The sequence below is a fragment of the Leptodactylus fuscus genome, chromosome 6 (assembly GCF_031893055.1).
Source record: "Leptodactylus fuscus isolate aLepFus1 chromosome 6, aLepFus1.hap2, whole genome shotgun sequence".
Lineage (NCBI taxonomy): Eukaryota > Metazoa > Chordata > Amphibia > Anura > Leptodactylidae > Leptodactylus > Leptodactylus fuscus.
The window spans coordinates 185160897-185173211 of record NC_134270.1 but is presented as its reverse complement, the minus strand read 5'-3'; the positions used below and the strand labels follow the sequence as shown (position 1 = coordinate 185173211).

The 12315-nt window shown below is 50.0% G+C and overlaps 1 protein-coding gene across 1 annotated transcript in view; it reads right to left on the bottom strand.

Annotated features, from left to right (window-relative positions):
- Window positions 1-12315, bottom strand: part of GRIK5 (glutamate ionotropic receptor kainate type subunit 5) — a 313335-nt gene that overhangs the window by 95498 nt on the left and 205522 nt on the right. The gene's annotated exons all lie outside the window — the stretch shown is intronic.

The following is a 12315-nucleotide window of genomic DNA, read 5'->3' as shown; positions in this document are numbered from 1 at the left end:
CACACAGCGTATCCGGGGACACAATCACACAGCGTATCCGGGGACACAATCACACAGCGTATCCGGGGACACAATCACACAGCGTATCCGGGGACACAATCACACAGCGTATCCAGGAACACAATCACACAGCGTATCCAGGAACACAATCACACAGCGAATCCGGGGACACAATCACACAACGTATCCGGGGACACAATCACACAACGTATCCGGGGACACAATCACACAGCGTATCCAGGAACACAATCACACAACGTATCCGGGGACACAATCACACAACGTATCCAGGAACACAATCACACAGCGTATCCGGGGACACAATCACACAGCATATCCAGGAACACAATCACACAGCGTATCTGGGGACACAATCACACAGCGTATCCGGGGACACAATCACACAGCGTATCCGGGGACACAATCACACAACGTATCCGGGGACACAATCACACAGCGTATCCGGGGACACAATCACACAGCGTATCCGGGGACACAATCACACAGCGTATCCGGGGACACAATCACACAGCGTATCCGGGGACACAATCACACAACGTATCCGGGGACACAATCACACGGCGTATCCGGGGACACAAACACACAACGTATCCGGGGACACAATCACACAGCGTATCCGGGGACACAATCACACAGCATATCCGGGGACACAATCACACAGCGTTTCCAGGAACACAATCACACAACGTATCCGGGGACACCATCACACAGCGTATCCGGGGACACAATCACACAGCGTATCCGGGGACACAATCACACAGCGTATCTGGGGACACAATCAGACAGCGTATCCGGGGACACAATCACACAACGTATCCGGGGACACAATCACACAGCGTATCCAGGAACACAATCACACAGCGTATCCAGGAACACAATCACACAGCGTATCCAGGAACACAATCACACAACGTATCTGGGGACACAATCACACGGCGTATCCGGGGACACAATCACACAACGTATCCGGGGACACAATCACACATCGTATCCAGGAACACAATCACACAACGTATCCGGGGACACAATCACACAGCGTATCCAGGAACACAATCACACAACGTATCCGGGGACACAATCACACAACGTATCCGGGGACACAATCACACAGCGTATCCAGGAACACAATCACACAACGTATCCGGGGACACAATCACACAGCGTATCCGGGGACACAATCACACAGCGTATCCGGGGACACAATCACACAACGTATCCAGGAACACAATCACACAGCGTATCCAGGAACACAATCACACAACGTATCCGGGGACACAATCACACGGCGTATCCGGGGACACAATCACACAACGTATCCGGGGACACAATCACACAGCGTATCCGGGGACACAATCACACAGCGTATCCGGGGACACAATCACACAGCCTATCCAGGAACACAATCACACAGCGTATCCGGGGACACAATCACACAGCGTATCCGGGGACACAATCACACAGCGTATCCGGGGACACAATCACACAGCGTATCCGGGGACACAATCACACAACGTATCCGGGGACACAATCACACAACGTATCCGGGGACACAATCACACAGCGTATCCGGGGACACCATCACACAGCGTATCCGGGGACACAATCACACAGCGTATCCGGGGACACAATCACACAGCGTATCCGGGGACACAATCACACAGCGTATCCGGGGACACAATCACACAGCGTATCCGGGGACACAATCACACAACGTATCCGGGGACACAATCACACAGCGTATCCGGGGACACAATCACACAGCGTATCCAGGAACACAATCACACAGCGTATCCAGGAACACAATCACACAACGTATCCGGGGACACAATCACACAGCGTATCCGGGGACACAATCACACAGCGTATCCGGGGACACAATCACACAGCGTATCCGGGGACACAATCACACAGCGTATCCGGGGACACAATCACACAACGTATCCGGGGACACAATCACACGGCGTATCCGGGGACACAAACACACAACGTATCCGTGGACACAATCACACAGCGTATCCGGGGACACAATCACACAGCATATCCGGGGACACAATCACACAGCGTTTCCAGGAACACAATCACACAACGTATCCGGGGACACCATCACACAGCGTATCCGGGGACACAATCACACAGCGTATCCGGGGACACAATCACACAGCGTATCTGGGGACACAATCAGACAGCGTATCCGGGGACACAATCACACAACGTATCCGGGGACACAATCACACAGCGTATCCAGGAACACAATCACACAGCGTATCCAGGAACACAATCACACAGCGTATCCAGGAACACAATCACACAGCGTATCCAGGAACACAATCACACAACGTATCTGGGGACACAATCACACGGCGTATCCGGGGACACAATCACACAACGTATCCGGGGACACAATCACACATCGTATCCAGGAACACAATCACACAACGTATCCGGGGACACAATCACACAGCGTATCCAGGAACACAATCACACAACGTATCCGGGGACACAATCACACAACGTATCCGGGGACACAATCACACAGCGTATCCAGGAACACAATCACACAACGTATCCGGGGACACAATCACACAGCGTATCCGGGGACACAATCACACAGCGTATCCGGGGACACAATCACACAACGTATCCAGGAACACAATCACACAGCGTATCCAGGAACACAATCACACAACGTATCCGGGGACACAATCACACGGCGTATCCGGGGACACAATCACACAACGTATCCGGGGACACAATCACACAGCGTATCCGGGGACACAATCACACAGCCTATCCAGGAACACAATCACACAGCGTATCCGGGGACACAATCACACAGCGTATCCGGGGACACAATCACACAGCGTATCCGGGGACACAATCACACAACGTATCCGGGGACACAATCACACGGCGTATCCGGGGACACAATCACACAGCGTATCCGGGGACACAATCACACAGCGTATCCGGGGACACAATCACACAGCGTATCCGGGGACACAATCACACAGCGTATCCGGGGACACAATCACACAACGTATCCGGGGACACAATCACACAGCGTATCCAGGAACACAATCACACAACGTATCCGGGGACACAATCACACAGCGTTTCCAGGAACACAATCACACAACGTATCCGGGGACACCATCACACAGCGTATCCGGGGACACAATCACACAGCGTATCCGGGGACACAATCACACAGCGTATCTGGGGACACAATCAGACAGCGTATCCGGGGACACAATCACACAACGTATCCGGGGACACAATCACACAGCGTATCCAGGAACACAATCACACAGCGTATCCAGGAACACAATCACACAGCGTATCCAGGAACACAATCACACAGCGTATCCAGGAACACAATCACACAACGTATCTGGGGACACAATCACACGGCGTATCCGGGGACACAATCACACAACGTATCCGGGGACACAATCACACATCGTATCCAGGAACACAATCACACAACGTATCCGGGGACACAATCACACAGCGTATCCAGGAACACAATCACACAACGTATCCGGGGACACAATCACACAACGTATCCGGGGACACAATCACACAGCGTATCCAGGAACACAATCACACAACGTATCCGGGGACACAATCACACAGCGTATCCGGGGACACAATCACACAGCGTATCCGGGGACACAATCACACAACGTATCCAGGAACACAATCACACAGCGTATCCAGGAACACAATCACACAACGTATCCGGGGACACAATCACACAGCGTATCCGGGGACACAATCACACAGCGTATCCGGGGACACAATCACACGGCGTATCCGGGGACACAATCACACAACGTATCCGGGGACACAATCACACAGCGTATCCGGGGACACAATCACACAGCCTATCCAGGAACACAATCACACAGCGTATCCGGGGACACAATCACACAGCGTATCCGGGGACACAATCACACAGCGTATCCGGGGACACAATCACACAACGTATCCGGGGACACAATCACACGGCGTATCCGGGGACACAATCACACAGCGTATCCGGGGACACAATCACACAGCGTATCCGGGGACACAATCACACAGCGTATCCGGGGACACAATCACACAGCGTATCCGGGGACACAATCACACAACGTATCCGGGGACACAATCACACAGCGTATCCGGGGACACAATCACACAGCGTATCCGGGGACACAATCACACAGCGTATCCGGGGACACAATCACACAGCGTATCCGGGGACACAATCACACAGCGTATCCAGGAACACAATCACACAGCGTATCCAGGAACACAATCACACAGCGAATCCGGGGACACAATCACACAACGTATCCGGGGACACAATCACACAACGTATCCGGGGACACAATCACACAGCGTATCCAGGAACACAATCACACAACGTATCCGGGGACACAATCACACAACGTATCCAGGAACACAATCACACAGCGTATCCGGGGACACAATCACACAGCATATCCAGGAACACAATCACACAGCGTATCTGGGGACACAATCACACAGCGTATCCGGGGACACAATCACACAGCGTATCCGGGGACACAATCACACAACGTATCCGGGGACACAATCACACAGCGTATCCGGGGACACAATCACACAGCGTATCCGGGGACACAATCACACAGCAGGTCTTGCACATATATAGTCAGCTGACCATAGGTTCTCCTATATTATAGGACCAGTACATACTGTATATAGTCATGTGACTGCAGGTCCTTGTACAGTAGCAGGTCCTGCACATATATAGTCATGTGACTGCAGGTCCTTGTACAGTAGCAGGTCCTGCACTTATATAGTCATGTGACTGCAGGTCCTTGTACAGTAGCAGGTCCTGCACATATTTGGGCTCATTGCAGTTTCAGCTGAGATTTATTGCAGTAATGCCACCAACATGAAATTCCTTTCTTTATTTCTCAGCTCTGAAGCCTAAGATAAGTGCGAGTGTGAATGTGCTCAGAGGGTTGTGTGACCTCAGGGGACGTCTCATCTACCGAAAATAGAGAGAAGGAAACTATAAAGGGCAAGAAAAATATCACAACACACAAAACTCTCTGTAATGTTCTTGGTGCCAATTTGAAAATTTCTACAATAAAAAAATCTAAGGAAAAAATATGTATTTCTAAAAATTCACCAGAAACGCCTGAAAAATCAGTCTGAGGAAGCAGAAGCCTCCGGCCTGGTCAGTGAGGGGTTATACCAGTGAGTGAGACTGAATATACCGGTCTCTGTATCCTTCATGTACTCCGTATCCTCTGTCTTCTCCGTATCCTCTGTATCTTCTGTATCCTCCTTATCCTCTGTATCTTCTGTATCCTCCATATCCCCCATATCCTCTGTATCCTCTGTATCTTCTGTATCCTCCTTATCCTCTGTATCTTCTGTATCCTCCTTATCCTCTGTATCTTCTGTATCCTCCATATCCCCCATATCCTCTGTATCCTCTGTATCTTCTGTATCCTCCTTATCCTCTGTATCTTCTGTATCCTCCTTATCCTCTGTATCTTCTGCATCCTCTGTATCTTCTGCATCCTCTGTATCTTCTGTATCCTCCATATCCTCTGTATCCTCCATATCCTCTGTATCCTCCTTATCCTCTGTATCCTCATTATCCTCTGTATCCTTTGTATCCTCCATATCCCCCATATCCTCTGTATCTTCTGTATCCTCCATATCCTCTGTATCCTCCTTATCCTCTGTATTCTCCATATCCCCCATATCCTCTGTATCCTCCTTATCTTCTGCATCCTCTGTATCTTCCGTATCCTCTGTATTCTCCGTTTCTTCTGTATTCTCCGTATCCTCCGTATCTTCTGTATTCTCCGTATCCTATGTATCTTCTGTATCTTCTGTATCCTCGGTATCCTCTGTATCTTCTGTATCCTCTGTATCCCCCATATCCTCTGTATCCCCCATATCCTCTGTATCCTCCTTATCCTCTGTATCCTCATTATCCTCGGTATCCTCCATATCCTCGGTATCCTCTGTATCTTCTGTATCCTCTGTATCCCCCATATCCTCTGTATCCTCCTTATCCTCTGTATCCTCATTATCCTCGGTATCCTCTGTATCCTCCATATCCTCGGTATCTTCTGTATCCTCCATATCCCCTGTATCCTCCATATCCCCCATATCCTCTGTATCCTCCGTATCCCCCATATCCTCTGTATCCTCCATATTTCCCATATCCTCTGTATCCTCCATATCCTCGGTATCTTCTGTATCCTCCATATCCTCTGTATCCTCCGTATCCCCCATATCCTCTGTATACTCCATATCCTCCATATTTCCCATATCCTCTGTATCCTCCATATCCTCTGTATCCTTTGTATCTTCTGTATCCTCCATATCCTCCATATCTTCCTTACCGTCCACGCCATTACTCCTGCTCTACCGCCGTGCTGTATAATTATGGCCTTCCATGGGCGTCAGGGTCAGTATGGCGGCCGCGTCCATCATGTGACAGATATGACTGACCCTGTCACACTATCTATTAGTATACAGCCCTCCCCCTATCTCCCTGGCGCTGTAGCCCTCAGGCCTCGAGCCTTTCCAATCTGCGGTGCAGTGGCCAGAGCGGTGAGACCGCAACCCCCCGGCAGCGTCATTAATATGATCGTGTCGGCTGTCATGGCGCAGGGTACGAGCTGCAGATTAATGGCGGAGACTGGAAACATAAATAATCATCAGGCTGGATCGACAGGGAACATGAGGACGGATATACAACGATAATACTCTGGTGTCATGGCAAACAGAACTGGGGGGCCACAGGGGCCACTATAACCGGGTGTGCCCAGTATTCACTAGAATGTGGCTAAGCTGCAGTACCACACACAGCCTGAAGACCAGAGGAGCGCTGCTCAGGGAAAAATAATGCAGACTGAAAGGGCTAATCTCATGGCTGACACTGACTGATATACCTACCCCAGAGGACAGACCGGTGGTGTACCTACCCCAGAGTACACACCAGTAGTGTACCTACCTCAGAGGACAGACCATTAGTGTACCTACCCCAGAGGACAGACCATTAGTGTACCTACCCCAGAGGACAGACCATTAGTGTACCTACCTCAGAGTACAGACCATTAGTGTACCTACCCCAGAAGACAGACCAGTAGTGTACCTACCTCAGAGGACAGACCAGTAGTGTACCTACCCCAGAGGACAGACCATTAGTGTACCTACCTCAGAGTACAGACCATTAGTGTACCTACCCCAGAAGACAGACCAGTAGTGTACCTACCTCAGAGTACAGACCATTAGTGTACCTACCCCAGAGGACAGGCCGGTGGTGTACCTACCTCAGAGTACAGACCATTAGTGTACCTACCCCAGAGGACAGGCCGGTGGTGTACCTACCTCAGAGTACAGACCATTAGTGTACCTACCTCAGAGTACAGACCAGTAGTGTACCTACCTCAGAGTACAGACCAGTAGTGTACCTACCTCAGAGTACAGACCAGTAGTGTACCTACCCCAGAGGACAGACCATTAGTGTACCTACCCCAGAGGACAGACCGGTAGTGTACCTACCCCAGAGGACAGACCAGTAGTGTACCTACCCCAGAGGACAGACCAGTAGTGTACCTACCCCAGAGGACAGACCGGTAGTGTACCTACCCCAGAGTACAGACCGGTGGTGTACCTACCCCAGAGGACAGACCAGTAGTGTACCTACCCCAGAGGACAGACCGGTGGTGTACCTACCCCAGAGGACAGACCGGTAGTGTACCTACCCCAGAGTACAGACTGGTGGTGTACCTACCCCAGAGGACAGACCAGTAGTGTACCTACCTCAGAGTACAGACCAGTAGTGTACCTACCCCAGAGGACAGGCCGGTGGTGTACCTACCCCAGAGGACAGACCATTAGTGTACCTACCCCAGAGGACAGATCGGTGGTGTACCTACCCCAGAGGACAGGCCGGTGGTGTACCTACCCCAGAGGACAGACCATTAGTGTACCTACCCCAGAGGACAGACCGGTAGTGTACCTACCCCAGAGTACAGACCGGTGGTGTACCTACCCCAGAGGACAGACCGGTAGTGTACCTACCCCAGAGGACAGACCGGTGGTGTACCTACCCCAGAGGACAGACCGGTGGTGTACCTACCCCAGAGGACAGACCGGTAGTGTACCTACCCCAGAGGAAAGACCGGTGGTGTACCTATCCCAGGGAGCAGACCGGTGGTGCACCTACCCCAGAGGACAGATCGGTGGTGTACCTACCCCAGAGGACAGACCGGTGGTGTACCTATCCCAGAGGACAGACCATTAGTGTACCTATCCCAGAGGACAGACCGGTGGTGTACCTACCCCAGAGGACAGACCAGTAGTGTACCTACCCCAGAGGACAGACCAGTAGTGTACCTACCCCAGAGGACAGACCATTAGTGTACCTACCCCAGAGGACAGACCATTAGTGTACCTACCCCAGAGGACAAACCAGTGGTGTACCTACCCCAGAGGACAGACCAGTAGTGTACCTACCCCAGAGGACAGACCGGTGGTGTACCTACCCCAGAGGACAGAATGGTGGTGTACCTACCCCAGAGAACAGACCGGTGGTGTACCTACCCCAGAGGACAGACCGGTGGTGTACCTACCCCAGAGGACAGACCGGTGGTGTACCTACCCCAGAGGACAGACCGGTGGTGTACCTACTCCAGAGGACAGACCGGTGGTGTACCTACCCCAGAGGACAGACCGGTGGTGTACCTACCCCAAAGGACAGACCGGTGGTGTACCTACCCCAGAGGACAGACCGGTGGTGTACCTACCCCAGAGGACAGACCAGTGGTGTACCTACCCCAGAGGAGAGACCGGTGGTGTACCTACCCCAGAGGACAGACCGGTGGTGTACCTACCCCAGAGGACAGACCGGTGGTGTACCTATCCCAGAGGACAGACCATTAGTGTACCTATCCCAGAGGACAGACCGGTGGTGTACCTACCCCAGAGTACAGACCAGTAGTGTACCTACCTCAGAGGATAGACCGGTGGTGTACCTACCCCAGAGGACAGACCGGTGGTGTACCTACCCCAGAGGACAGACCGGTGGTGTACCTATCCCAGATGATGCAGCTTTGTGCCGATGCTTCGTATAGGATTGGTGGGGCTACTGAACTTGGGTCGTTGTTGGAGATGTTTTTTGGATGGGGTCCAGCATTCAGGCCATCCAGCAATGTGGGGCGAGGTTGTTAGGGTGATATTGCCCCATGTAATATGTGTCCTTTTCTGATATGTAGGCTCCTGAGTTCTTGTCATGCTTCCTGGGAGCGGGCGGCCTCGCGTAATTGCTGCTCATTTTCATCAATAATTACAGACCTTATGTGCAGAACGCGGATTACATGATTAACAAGCAAACCAGGCATGGAAGCCAGAAAATCCACCGCAAGGTTAGCCTCACGCTACAGTATCCGAGGACACATCAGCTATACAATGCTGCAGTGCCGCGAGAAGATCCTGGCCAAAGAGTCATCTCATGAAGATATGCCATAGTCATATATCATAGTGACCTTCTAAGCCACAGCAGAGACCTACGAAGTAAGAGCTTCATCTGCTCCAGTAGACAAGGCCAGGTATCATATGGTTGGCCTTTCATGATCGGACAGAGCGTTGGACTACATTTCCAAGCCTAACCCTTCCGCATCTCCTATTCTGGGGGTCTCCTACTCATGCCACCACTCTCTATCTCCCTCTACGACTCATAGTTGAGACCTACAAAGTATTTGTCAGATCTAGCAGACCTGGCCAGGTATCATATGGTTGACCATTCATGGTGGACCAGAGTGTTGGGCTATATTTCCAAGACAACACCCTTCCATATCCTCTGTTATAGGGGTCTCCTACTCATGCCACCTCTTTCTTTATGACCCACATAATATGAGCTTCATCTGCTTCAGCACACTGGGCCATGTACTCTATGGTTGGCCAGAGTGTTGGACTACATTTCCAAGACCAACCCCTATAATTGGGTTAACCTTTTCTCAGCACCAGTCCCTCTACTTGTTGACTTCAGCACCAGGGTCACATTTTGAGTTCTGTGCTGTTGTCCTCGAGGTAGGGCTGGCCTCCGGTTGGATGTGCCCTGTGTAGACCTTTCTATCGTAGACACCATATCCGGAACACATAACATGGTGCACAAATAACCATTCTAAACCATCCAAACAAAGGAGAATGACTCGACCCGTGATGTTCAGGTATGACCCGCGCTCAGGAGATCGGCCATTACCAATAGCCCCACCGGCAGATGATGGGACTCAAAAAACTTCTTCCACCACCTTCATTTAGTATAAGGAAAATGTTTGTTCTCGTACCGTGTTAGCCAGTGGGTAGGAAATATAAAAAAACAAAAACTTGCTAGTCTTCAGTAGTTGATCCCTATTAATGGCTGACTAATAATGATGACAGATTACAACGTTTCGGGGCTCTCGGCTCCTTTCTCAAGTAAATTTAAAACCATTTCTGAAGGAGCAGATTTAAGTACAAAAGGACACATAGGGAGAGAATTCCAGGAGGAAGATGGGGGGGGGGGTTGTTCAGGTCAGTGATTTCTGTAAGATGCCATAAACCCATGTGACAGATTTAGCCCCCTCTCCAGTATTTGAAGCAGGGTCATAAATTTACACTCATGTATGCGTCGTTCTTTCTTTGATTTGAAATTCCCTCTTAAAACCAAAATTTTCATGTGATCGGTGATATTATGATCCTCATTGCAGAAATGTTTTTATACAGGAAGGTCCAGTCTTTGTTCTCTAATTGTATGGCGATGTGAATTGATTCACCACCATATTCCTGAGGTTTGGTATCTGTAGCACAGGAGAGGGGGGTCTGGAGATATGGATATTAGACGGTTGTCTTTTTGCAGTAGTGGATGTAATTTGCGTGTGATTCCTCTCAGCGTCTCCAGGTGGGGGTTATATCTGACAACCAGGGGCACCCGATTGTTCTCCTGTTTGGTATTCTATTCAGAAACACATTCTTGAGGCAGGGTTACCATCCAAGAACAATTGATAACCAACTCACCAGGGCCACAAGAATACCAAGATCGGATTTATTAAAATACAATACCAAACAGAAAAACAATCGGGTGCCCCTGGTGTCACATATAACCCCCACCTGGAAACACTGAGAGGAATCACACGCAAATTACATCCACTACTGCAAAAAGACAACCGTCTAACATCCATATCTCCAGACCCTCCTCTCCTGTGCTACAGACACCAAACCTCAGGAATATAGTGGTCAGCAGCTCACTGTCACCTCCAACTAACACAGGAACATTCCCATGTGGAGAGAAGAGGTGCAAAACCTGCCCCCACATACTGACCCCTGACAGGATAGAGATCCCAAACTCTAACAAGGAACATAAGACCCCAGGTACCTTCACCTGTAACACACCGCATGTAGTGTATGTAATAATGTGCACCAAGTGTCCCACTGATAATCTGTATGTTGGAGAGACCGGACAGCAGCTTAGAATGCGGATGAACTCACATCGCCATACAATTAGAGAACGAAGAATGGACCTTCCCGTATCAGAACATTTCTGCAATGAGGATCATAATATGACTGATCACATGAAAGTTTTGGTTTTAAGAGGGAATTTCACATCAAAGAGAGAATGACGCATTTATGAGTATAAATTTATGACCCTGCTCCAAACACTGGCGAGGGGGCTAAATCTGTCACATGGTTTTATGGCATCTTACAGAAATCACTGACCTGAGACCCTGAGAACTGATAAGAACCTGGAAGTGTTTACATTGTTTTTACCAATCACTAATGACCCTCTACCCCCCCCCCTCCTGGAATTCTATCCCTATGTGTCCTTTTGTACATAAATCTGCTCCTTCAGAAATTTTTAAAGTTTTAAGTTTTAAATTTACTTGAGAAAGGAGCCGAGCGTTCCGAAACATTGTAATCTGTCCTCATTATTAGTCAGCCATTAATAGGGATCAACTACTGAAGACCTTCATTTAGAAAATCATTAAAAGGTAGTACGGCCTAGAGTCACCACTGGCCCCAATAACACCGCCAAACCGGTATAATAGTATTCTATAAAGCAGTCAATGTTCCTTCACATGGACTGGAGGGTAAGTGTCCGGTACACAGGCGCGTGTTGCATCGCCATAAGTCCAGCCCTGACTACGATGCCGAGCATTTATAGGCAACGAGCAGCAAAATTCTTCAGCAAGGCCAAATATGAGAAACCATAAAATGAAGGAAGGACATTGTTTGAGTTAATGAGTCGTCCAC